The sequence below is a fragment of the Neophocaena asiaeorientalis genome, unplaced genomic scaffold (genome assembly GCF_003031525.2).
Source record: "Neophocaena asiaeorientalis asiaeorientalis breed wild unplaced genomic scaffold, Neophocaena_asiaeorientalis_V1.1 scaffold258, whole genome shotgun sequence".
Taxonomy (NCBI): Eukaryota; Metazoa; Chordata; class Mammalia; order Artiodactyla; family Phocoenidae; genus Neophocaena; species Neophocaena asiaeorientalis.
In genome coordinates this window covers 3,850,222-3,861,647 of record NW_020172591.1, presented here as the reverse complement: position 1 = coordinate 3,861,647, position 11,426 = coordinate 3,850,222, and the positions used below count along the sequence as shown (strand labels likewise).

At 40.5% G+C, this 11,426-nt stretch overlaps 1 non-coding gene across 1 annotated transcript; it reads right to left on the bottom strand.

Annotated features, from left to right (window-relative positions):
• Positions 1 to 10,794: 10,794 nt before the first annotated feature.
• LOC112395292 (U6 spliceosomal RNA) lies at positions 10,795 to 10,901 on the bottom strand. The gene has a single exon (XR_003002342.1). It is a non-coding gene; the product is annotated as a U6 spliceosomal RNA (small nuclear RNA).
• Between the last annotated feature and the right edge of the window lie 525 nt (positions 10,902 to 11,426).

Sequence of the window (11,426 nt, the reverse complement as noted above, 5' to 3'; positions counted from 1 at the left end):
CCCCCTTACCCAAAAAAAAAAAAAAAAAAAAAAAAAATGGTCCAGGCAGAAACTTTCAAAACCTGAAATTAGTTTGAATGCATTAAAAACTCTTCTCACACATACTAATAACAGACAAATGAACTTGATACCAGACCATGAAGATAGTCACAGGTAATGTGTTGATTCAATGCTCTAAGTAATAAATTGGAAACAGCCATGTGTCCTAACTTCCACTCCATGAACATAGAGAGTACATAGTGATTGAGTGTTCATGAGACTTGGAAATGTTTAAAACAAGATCCCTGACATACAGAGGCTCAAGGTGCAATGGTGGAGACAAATACGTAGGCATTCTAGTGCTACAACAGAGAGATGGATAGTGGGTAATGGGAATACATAGTTTATGGAGAATGGCGATCTTAAACTGGATTGACAGATTTAGCAAAACATTTAATTATTTGGCCTTTAATTCACTAGCTACAGGCTGAAAAAAGACAGTCGATGGAGCTCGAGTTTTAGCTAGATATTAAGCTCTAATTCCCCACTCTTCCTTTTTAAGATATCCATCTCTTCTGCCTCTGATCAGAAATTGAGTTCTTTTTTTTTTTTTTCTAGCTTATGGGATCTTAGTTCTCTGACCAGAGATTGAATTTGGGCCCATGGCAGTGAAAGTGCTGAGTCCTAACCACAGGACTGCCAAGAAACTCTTGGAAGTTGAGGTCTTGATGCTACAGTGTATTGAAAAATCAATTGAAAAATAGATTTGAAAAATAAATCTGTCGAAAAATAAGAAACTCAGACAACTTATTGTTTTTTTTCTACACTGCACCAAAATATTAATTTAAGTGATATAATGTTGCTATGTTTGTTTCTCATTAACTTGGCAAGTAGGTCACATTAGTTACAAAATAAGTGAATTTAGAGCAAAAGCAAAAGGCTGTAAGAAAATAAATCTCTCAAGAATTACAAGAAAAGTGATGTTATTGGTACAGAGGAAATAGTTAAATGGAAATTTCAAAGAAGTCAGTAACTTATTTTTATTTTAATTCAAGGTTTAGATGTATTTTGAAAGTCTTTGAACTGGTAAGCTCAGAAGCTGGTTCTAGTTCTGCCTCTGACTTTATCTAGGTTTGGACAAGTCACCACCCTTGGTATCAGTTTCCAAAGCCTATAAAATGAGCGGTTGGTATTAATCAGAACTCTTGGATGCCAGTAAAAGAAATCTAATTCAAACTGGCTTAATTTGCAAGAGGGGAGGCTTTATGATTTAGATAATTGAAAAGGGTATACCAGCTTCAGGCATAGCTGGATCTGGGAGCTTTAAATTATGTCACCAGGGCACTATAGCTCTCCATCTATTAGCTCTGATTTGTATTGTGTTCGCTTCAACTTCAGGCATGTTCTCCCTCTGTGATGACAAGATTTCTCCTCGCAGCTCCAGGTTTACTTCCTAAAACTTAAAGCCCAAGAGAAAAGTTTTTCCTTCACTGCAGTTCCAGAAAAATTCCCAGAATTGAATTTCATTGAATTTGATTGACTTGAGTTGCATCCCTAAACCACTCACTGTATGAATAGGGAATGCAGTGTTCCAATTGGCCAGACCTAGTTAAAATGCCCTGCCCTGGAGCCAGAGGTGGAGTCAGTACATATATAGCCCAAGAGTGAAGGAAGATTGATTTCCAAAGGAAAGCCAAGAGTCAGCTACACAATAAAGGGGAAATGGAGTTTAGAAGCCCAAAACAACAGATGTCCACGGTAGGAGGGAACACATTGCCTCTAAGTCCCCTTTTAACCCCTAAAATGGCCTCTTGAAACTTTTTCTTCATTAGATAAGGAAATTGTTACCCAGAAAGTTTCAGTGATTTGCCCAAGTCTCACAGCTAGTTAATGAGAGAAACTGAATCCTGATCCTTTAACACGCTATACTGTGTTCCACAGCTTTTCAAGGGTTCTAGCTCCAGGGATCACAATGGGCTCAACAGTAAATGGCTCACAAAGTGTGAACCCTACCACTTCAGGTGAGTATTATAATGAAGAACATTTTCTATATTTCTTCTGAAGATGCTATCAGGAACATCTGATAACTTATCGTAGGTACAGTGGAAAGCCTCAGCATCGCCCAATTTGGTTGGCTGAGCCTACTTTGAACATGCTACACGTGACCCCTGTTCCAAATCCAGCTGAGGACGCTTTGAGTTCTCATTTTAAATGTCTAAGAAGAACACGTTTGCGGTTACCATAGCAACCGTCTAGAGGTGACTCCTGTGTGGACGTGAGGATGCCAACCACAACACTGTTTCTTTTTCTTGATCTAGACTAGTGCTGTGATGGACCCAGGCAAGGGTGAATTTCTTTTTTAAGCCTTTTAGATGATAATGTATGGCCGGCATTTCGAGCCCTGACCTAGCCGTTTAAATTCTTATTAAAGCAGGTTTGGCTGAGGGTTCTAACGGTTCATTCAATCCCACACCTCATGTTTCACTTCAGAGCTTCCCATAGTGCATATCTGGTGACTTATTTTAAATTGCATTTTTTTCCTCTCTTCTCAAAGGAAAGGATCCTGTCCACTCTGGGACATTATGTGATTTCTGGTTTTCCAAGATACAAACTCATGAATATTCTTAATTAGAACTGTGGTTTCTCCATCTCTTTCAAATTGGGCTATGTTGGAACTTAATTGCAGCAAGAGACCAGGAACATCTGGCAGGTCTAAAACAGCCATGATCTGTGGTTCAGAATATACCATATGAATTACCAGCAGAGTGATGCGTCACTGTGATTGCTGATATGCTGTGGAGATGCAGAGGAAGAAGGAAGCAAAGCAAGTAATGGCCTCTCAATTAAGTTTTCCAAAAGGCTCAGATGATTAACTGGCTACAGGCAAAGTTTACTCCTCCACTGAAAACATAAGCAACGACATCAAACAGGCACACCTGCCATCTCAATAATTTAGGGATGGTGAAAAGAAACATCTCATTTTTTTACATTAGCAGACTGTCCAGTGTTTGGCAGCTCTTTTCCAAATGATTTTTATTTTCCTTCCTTCCTTCATTAGTGTGAAGCTTGAAATAAGTTCTATTCAATCTCATGTTATTGACTTGATTTGTGTCCAAACATTGTACTGGTGATGACCTAGGCAGTGATAGACATCTTCAAGGGAATATGTCTTGCTATTTAAGATGTGATCCTTGGAAACTGAGAAATACTTAGTAGAGAAATTCCACCTGATTTTTGAGACTTTAATGGAATAAATTTAAATGTAAATGTTTATGATTGAAAAGCACGTAGAGCGTTTTGGTAAAAAATAATAGAGAATTTATTCAATAAATACGGAGCATACACTATTTGCAAACTCTTTAGATGCTACAAGGGATATAAAGATACATGTTCTTGGGATGTTTACAATCTACAAGAGGAGATGAGAGAGTCATTAATAACTAGAATGTTAGGCCAGATGTGATAAAGTATGGTAGTATTTCAAAGTAGGTAGACTTCGAACTTGGCAGGGGAGAGCAAATCAGGTGAAAGGACCAGTAGAAGCAAAAATTCACAAGAGATAAAAGGGGTTGGAGATGAAACTCATTGAGTGTCTACAGTGTGAGAAGCAGGTTACAGATTTTTTTTTAACGCATTATCCCATTTAATTCCTGGAAAACCTTATGAGATTATTCCCAGATAACTTCCAGATAAATAGAGTGAAATTCTGAAATGCTAAATAATATCCCCGCCATCACTCAGGCAGTAACTGATGGTACTACTGGAATTTAATATTCACGTTCATGGAAAGATGACCAGCACAGTTGGGCTAAATTGAAAGTAGATCTGGGAAAAGGAGGCTGGAATGCAGTCAGTCGAGGTAAGATCACCCAGGACTGGAATGTCAGGCTGCCAAGTGCAAAGTCAACTCTGCAGGTCATGTGAACCATTCACGGTCTAACCTAAAACTCAGCCAGCTTACCCACGGCCTGAGAGCTTTGAGAAGCCCAGTGCCACAACCTGAGACTGTTAAAAAGCCCTCCCCACGTTGTCCAGGCTTTCTTATGTTTACTTCCTAACACCTCCATGCCCCTGTGCCATACATATCCATGTAGATGGGATACACAGCTCCATCCTAGGTTTCCACAAAAATCCACCACCTTCAAGTATTGTATGAGCTTGGTAACTTCTTTCTAAAAATGAATGGGGGGTCAAGGGGAAAGACTATGTCAAGGAGAGAGATTTCTTCCTTCTGCCGTCACCTGGGCCCGTTCCTTCTGTTTCCCATTCCCAGGTTTTTGTTTTCTAGTCCCTTTCTTTCTGACACAGGCAAGAAGCTGCTCTTATTTGTCTTTCTCATGGAAGTTCCACCCATGCCCTTGGGCGGGTCCCTGGTGTTTGTCTCCTTCCCCAATACCTTGTGAGATATCTCTCCTAAACTAATGCAGGGTTCTCCTTGGAAGGAGTTCTAGTAGGATGGATGGATGGGATTGGGGTGAGCCTAGAAGCAGGGAGTTATGAGTTGAGGCCATGGCCCAGGTGAAGCATAAGCTGATAATGCCAACCCAGATCTTGGCAGTAAAGGTGGGAGAACAAAGGGTAAATGTGAGACATTAAGGGGAAACTGTTTTTCAAATGGCAGGAAGGAGAGCTTTTCTATTTTGTAGATATGTTTGCTCCACGAAAACCACTTACTTTCTTAATGAGGGTTAGGGTATTTTTTTTCTTTCTCTTCAAAAAGCTATAGTTCTATCTAAGTTTTGGCCATAAGGCGGTATTCTCTCCAGTTACAAAATAGAATATCAGCAGGTGGTCTCAGAAAAGAATTTTCCTAACATGCTGTACACTTTGTCAGGAAAATTTTTTCATACTGCTAGACATTTTCTTTCTTAAATCATGATTTCGTTTCCAGATATTTAAACCTTTATTTCCATTTAGTTTGCTTTGAAAAGCAGCAGATTAGCTGGAGCCCAAGATTGTCTATGATCAGCTGAACGGCAGAGAACACGGCCACAGTGAGAGAGCAGGGAACGAGAATCATTTGTCTTTTCAGCAAGCACACACAAATGATCCTTTCCCTGCCATATGTTCCCAGAGAATTCTTTTATTTCCCTTCAGGTATTTGACCCCCTATTGAATAGAGGCATTGATCAGAGTTGAAGCTGCAGAGTGACTGATAGAATAGCTTCAGTTTTCAGTAAATCAAATGTTAAAAAAGAATCAAAAGCAGAATTCTTGATGTTTAATTCTTTTTCCTGAGTCCCTGGCTTATGTGAACATGAGGATATTGCTTAATAATCTTGTGTTTCTGTTTCCTTCCCTTTCTTTCTCTTTTTTTTTTCCTTTTTAAAAAATATACACAGCCAAGAAATTCTACAATGAGAAATTGTTTTGACTTCCACTGACCTTGGAGATGGAACTCCTTAAGTAAAAATGGTGATTTGAAATAAAACTCCTTGTGTCTATTTCTAAAGAATTATGATTTGGAAGGTTCATGTGAGGTGAAGGAGAACGAAAAGAAATAGACATCAAGTTGAGATGCTGTGCCAAACATCTGGAGGAGAGAATGAGAGCATTATGGGAAAACAGATGGAGGGAAGCTTGGCCAGATAAAATTAAAGGCAACACCACTCGGCATCTGATTAGCTAAGAGAACTCTCTTTAAAAGGAAAATATCTATAAAACCTGTACTTTGAATAGTCTCTTGACACGAAAATGCTTTAAAAAAAATTAGAGTTCTTATCGGGCCTTGAGGTATACTTTGAAGGTTTTCATTTATTAATTACTGTGTGCATTGTTTTGTTTTATTTTTTAATTAGAAACAAGACCCTAATTGATAACCAAAAGGCTTATAGATAAAGACCTACACTAAAAATTATTTCTATGCTATTTTAATTAACCTACTGAAATCCAATTTGGAAAATCAGGGTCTAAGTCATTTGTGCATGTGAGTTAAATATCTGTGTTTGTCAGGGGAAGCTGATAATGCTTCTTTGGGAATTGGCTTTACGTCTTCAAGAAAGAGCTTACTTTCATGTATGAACATTTTATCTATTAGCTATATTAAGCACAGGGCTAAAGGCTCACAAGCCTTGCAGAGGTACAGGAAAATGTTTAAAATCTGCTCTTAAAAAAATGTGTTGGGTCCAAAATAAAACACTCTAAAATGCAAATTAATAATTATATCAAGAATATATAATAATATCAAAAGCAAGGTTACAAAGATGGTTTCACATTTATACAACAAAATACTGTGTTGTATTTAATGTGACAAATGTGACAGAAGCCCTCTAAAATCAAGATGCCCGGGTCTTAGAGAGGTCCTAAAATAGCCCTACTAGTGGGGAGAAGCATCTCCTGCTAGTAAGAAATCACCCACACTCTTCTGCTATACATTCCTTTTGTAGCCCAAAAGGAAAGAGGAGCCCTTTCCTTTAATAACCAAATTAAAAGGTTGGAGTCTCCAATCCATGAACTGGGAGATGTACAGCACACTCCTCAAGATTCCATGTTATCCCCCAGAGGTCTGTTGACATCCTAGTTACCTTGCGACATGTGGGATCTTCCCGGACCAGGGATCGGACCCATGTCCCCTGATAGGGCAGGCAGATTCTTAACCACTGCACCACCAGGGAAGCCCCTTCTGAATTCTTGATCCCTGCTCACTTGTCCTTCTCCTGTGACTACTCTTCTCTTCCCATGCTATGTGCAACCACCTTTGTCTTCATTTCTTCCAAAATACACCACCAACATAAAAGCCATTGTGCTCTACAGACTTATCTGATTGTTTGGAAAGAATGAAGAGGGACTAGCATCTCGTGGGATAATAACTGAATATTGAATGCAAGAGGATAGTGTACTTGCAGTGCCTCAGCCATCCCCCCAGGGGAAACTTTTTACCAGCACTTTCTTGTCTTGGGGCTCGGCCTGCCCCCAAATCGCTGGGGCACACCATCCCTATCAAGATTCCCATTATCCAACTCTCCTTCTCTTCCAGCTCCCAGTACTCTGCAGAGAAAACTGAGCATTCTTGTTACAGACCACCTGGCTCATCTCACCTGGTGCTTTCTTTTGCACACCTAATGATGTCCATTATTGGACTCTCCCAACAGAGACGTCTTTTGCCCTTCATTAAATTCTGCTACATCCTTGAAATGTGGAAAATGCTAAGTAATCTTCCCTTTTTTGGATAGTAATCTTTACCTTCCTGTAAGCCTTCTAAAGAAGACCCACGTGCTCAAATTAACAAATGGCACATGTTCCAGCAAGCCTTCTTCCTCTGATTTTTTTTTTTTTTTTTTTGGCTGAGGCTGAAAAAAAAGTCCTTGGAGATTCAAGTCCTTTGTTGCTTAACAGAGAAGACAGAGTGAAAAAACCACAAGACCCAGCTTTTGCTACCCTGGATCAACATATTTCAACTCAAAATACTGATTGAGTCCAGGGTAAGGAATTAAAGAATGGATTCTACAGTAGAGCCAATCGTCATTAGAAGAGTTAAATAAAAGAGACAAACATGGGAATGAGAAGCCAACAAAAGCCCCAGGGAGAAGATAATGTATGAGTTGAACCTTGAAGGAGAAGTAGGATCATTTCCCAGAAAGGCTAGGGAACCATTTTCTTCCGTTTCATTTGACTCAGGACATCTTGACTGAAAATATACCCTAAAAAAGTCCATTTTGTCTCAATGTAGTTTAAAGGACAAAACCACAATGTTAGTTTACTCCACAAAGAATGAAGAAAACGTTCACTGATTTTCACCAAATTTGCTAAATTATCAGTGACTCAAGATACTCTTTGATTCTGACTTGGGCTCAGTGCACTAATTTTTCCCAGTTAATCAATGATGATCATTTACAACCTGCCAAGGACAAGCACTGGCCTAGGAGACAGGAACAGACATGAGGGAACATACACTATAAGACACGGCCTTTCCGATAGCTGAGTGAGGGATGATACAGATGCAAATTAAACATTGTAAGGGCTTCCCTGGTGGCGCAGTGGTTAAGGATCCGCCTGCCAGTGCAGGGGACACAGGTTTGATCCCTGGTCGGGAAGATCCCACATGCTGCGGAGCCACACGAACCCGAGCGCCACAACTACTGAAGCCCACATGCCTAGAGCCTGTGCTCCGCAGCAAGAGAAGCCACCGCGATGAGAAGCCCATGCACCGCAACAAAGAGAGTAGCCCTGCTAGCCGCAACTAGAGAAAGCCCATGCGCAGCAACGAAGACCCAATGCAGCCAAAAAAAATTTTAAATAAAAATAAAAAACATTGTAAAACAATGTAGCAAATGGTAAATTAGAGATGGGCAGGGAGAGCAACGGACACCGAGGGTAACCAACTCTCCCCGGGGATGTTGCGGATGGTTCTAAGAGGAGGTGACATCTGTGCTCCTTCTCAAAGCATCAGAGGAGATCACTGGATAGAGAAGAGGAGGAGAGCATTCCAGACAGAAGAGGCAGCCCGTGCAAAGGTGGCGAGCACGGTAAGTGCTCTGGAGTTGAAGCTACACAGAAGGAGAACTCAGGAGGAGGCTGGAGAAGCTGGGCCATATGCTTTAGGACGCTCGTGCTCCAAATGGGTTCTAAAGGATCCTGTGGATGCCACTGAGAGGACCGGGACTGGTCAAGGTTAAGGGGGCAAAAGACGGGATGAGACAGGCTGAGCGTGCAAGGACTCTGCCTGCACCCAAACCCACTTCCACAGGGCAGGTCTGTTTCAATGTTTTATGTAACATTCCATATTACATTTCATTGGGGGGAAAAAAGAAGTCAAAGCATACCCAAAAAAGCTGGTGACAATGATGATTGTAGATGTGTGATTGAGAAAGACAGTTCTCGCATCAGTTACAAAGTAGAGGGGAAGACATAAAGATTAATAAGGTGTTTATTGCAGTGGTGCAGGTGAGAGATGATGAAACCTTGAACAAAGGCATAACAGAGATCAGAAATAAAATGTAATCACTACAAGATTGTCAAATGCACTTCAGGGCCATTTTGCAAGGTAGGAAAATGTTCTAGAGGTCTAAGATTGTGCTGGGTGAGGAGGGAGAAATGCATAGTGCACATTTCACTTAGACCTACGCCCCTTACCGTAGCAGGAGGGGCCACATGGCCTTATGGTCAATGGGTTAGAGGGGTCCATTTAGGTCGGTCTTGATGACCCAGGCTTCATTATTGGTGGAATCCAGCTGACGGGTGGTAATTGGGGAGGGAACAACCAAAAAGTATCCAACACGGACTGGGAATCCCAAACAGGTTTAGTTGCTTCTCTGCCTCAGATGCAAATAACACTCTCCATGCAGAACCAGGGAACAACGTGCTTTGTGGAGTGGCTTCCCAAGTCTATTTAGGTGCCCCTGAGCTCACAGGAGTGGCTGTCCTCCGCCCTGCCCCAGGTGCACCAAGTGCCTACCCATAGCCTGCCCCATGCCTGCACTCTCTCCCATGGTCCCTTGACCTTGCTCATGCCTGCTTCCCTCGCCTCCCCTTCACCATGTCCCTAGTCCTCTGTGTATTACCAGTCAACCTCTCCCACACAGTCTGTTAAAGACTCCAGAACTTGAGGATAGAGAAGGAAAAGGAGAGGGAGCCCATCATTGTAGGTGAGCCTAAGATTAGAAATGTGAACTATAATTAGACACTCGATGAACTACAAAGATTAAACTCCTGCTAACTAGTCTCCTGTAACTCATGACGCTAAAGAGTGCTTCCCAAACTACCATATAGATTCAGATATATAGATATAGACATTGATACACATATACATGTACATACAGTCACTCTATTCCCTTAACTTTGAAAGGATCCCAGTTATCCCAAGAAGAATAGAGGTAGTACACCCTCCCTTCCACACTGATAAATACTGTTCTAACGTAAATAAAGTATTTACATAATTAAGTGCTAGCATGTCAAATTTTCTTTCTTAAAGTCACATGCACATTAACAAGTAAAATCTAAAATAGAGCAAAAGGAATCTGAAAAAAGAATCGCTATGATATACACCTGAAACTAACACAATATTGTAAATCAATTATACTTCAATAAATATATATGCATATAATCAGAAAAAAATTTTTTAAGTAAAATAGAGTCAAAGAAACCAAGACCCAGGGTACTATAGAGATTCATGGCAGGGCAGGGAACGTTTTTGACCTTCAGAACATCTTTAGTGGTGGGTATTTCAGCTGCTATGTCTTCTTCAGTGGAAGGAGGGTGAGTCTGGCTGGCAAGAAAGAAAACCCAGAGGTGGGATTTGGTAAAGAGGGACATTTTGTTAACTTAAGAGATCTTCCTCCATCAAAGCCAAGAGTCTCTATTTGTTTTTACAATAATTTCTTCTCCATCCTTCAGATGCTCTCACATTCTCTGTAAATCTTCCCCCTTTTCACACCAATCCATAATGATTTACTGCTCTCTGAACTACCATTATGCTGGAGTGGTTAAGATCTGCCGGTCTTGGGATCAGTCAGGTTTGAGTTTGAATTCTCATCCTGATATAAATTTATTGAGTGAATGTTGGCAAGTTATTTAACCTCTCAGAACCTCAGGGTCATAAAACCTAATATTCATAGGCCATTGACTCCACATCAGGCACTGTTTCAAGCACGATACTTACATTTTTTCATGTAATATCAACTCTATAAGGTAAGTTTCTCCATGATGATTCTTTTTTTTTCTGAATAAAAAAAGATTTTTAATTTAATACTGAATCTTTGAATTTATAGACATATGGAAAAAGGCTAATATACTGGAGTGAAAATAAGCCAGCATCTCAGAGATTACTTGACTTTTTAATTTGTTAAAAATGTAAAAATTCACTGGTACATACAAGGAAAAAACATGGGACACTTCACAAATTTGCGTGTCATCCTTGTGCAGGGGCCATGCTAATCTCTTCCGTATCGTTCCAATTTTAGTATATGTGCTGCCGAAGCAAGCACTCCCTGATGATTCTTATTTCATAGATGAGGAAATGGAAACAAAGAGGATCATCAATGCTCAAAAGTCCTACGGCTGGTAGCAGAGGCTGGACATACCGTCTCCCCACACCTGTGTACTTGTGGGTTGTAGTTAGGATTGATGACATCCTTAGCATGGTGCCTGGCACAGAGGAAACACTTTGTAAATGGAAATTATAACTACTAAGTGTCTATGTAGATTTTATTATCAACCACTTAACACTTAGATGTTCCCTTAGCTCTGTATCTGTCCCATCTTCCTACTGTCTTATAGTGTCCCTGGAGAAGGAGCCAGTCTCTTATCTAATTCCTCATAGCACAATGCTGGGAACCTATGTGCCAGTGTACATGGACTAGTGATAATTCTAGATTGAAGCAGTGGCAGTGGCTGTGGATTTTCCCCAGTTTAATCCAAAGGGCTCAGCAGCGTGGTGGAGCATGTGCTTATATACATTCTTGTCTTGTCATAATATGTGCTGGCTTGAAAACATGGATGAGTCACTGACC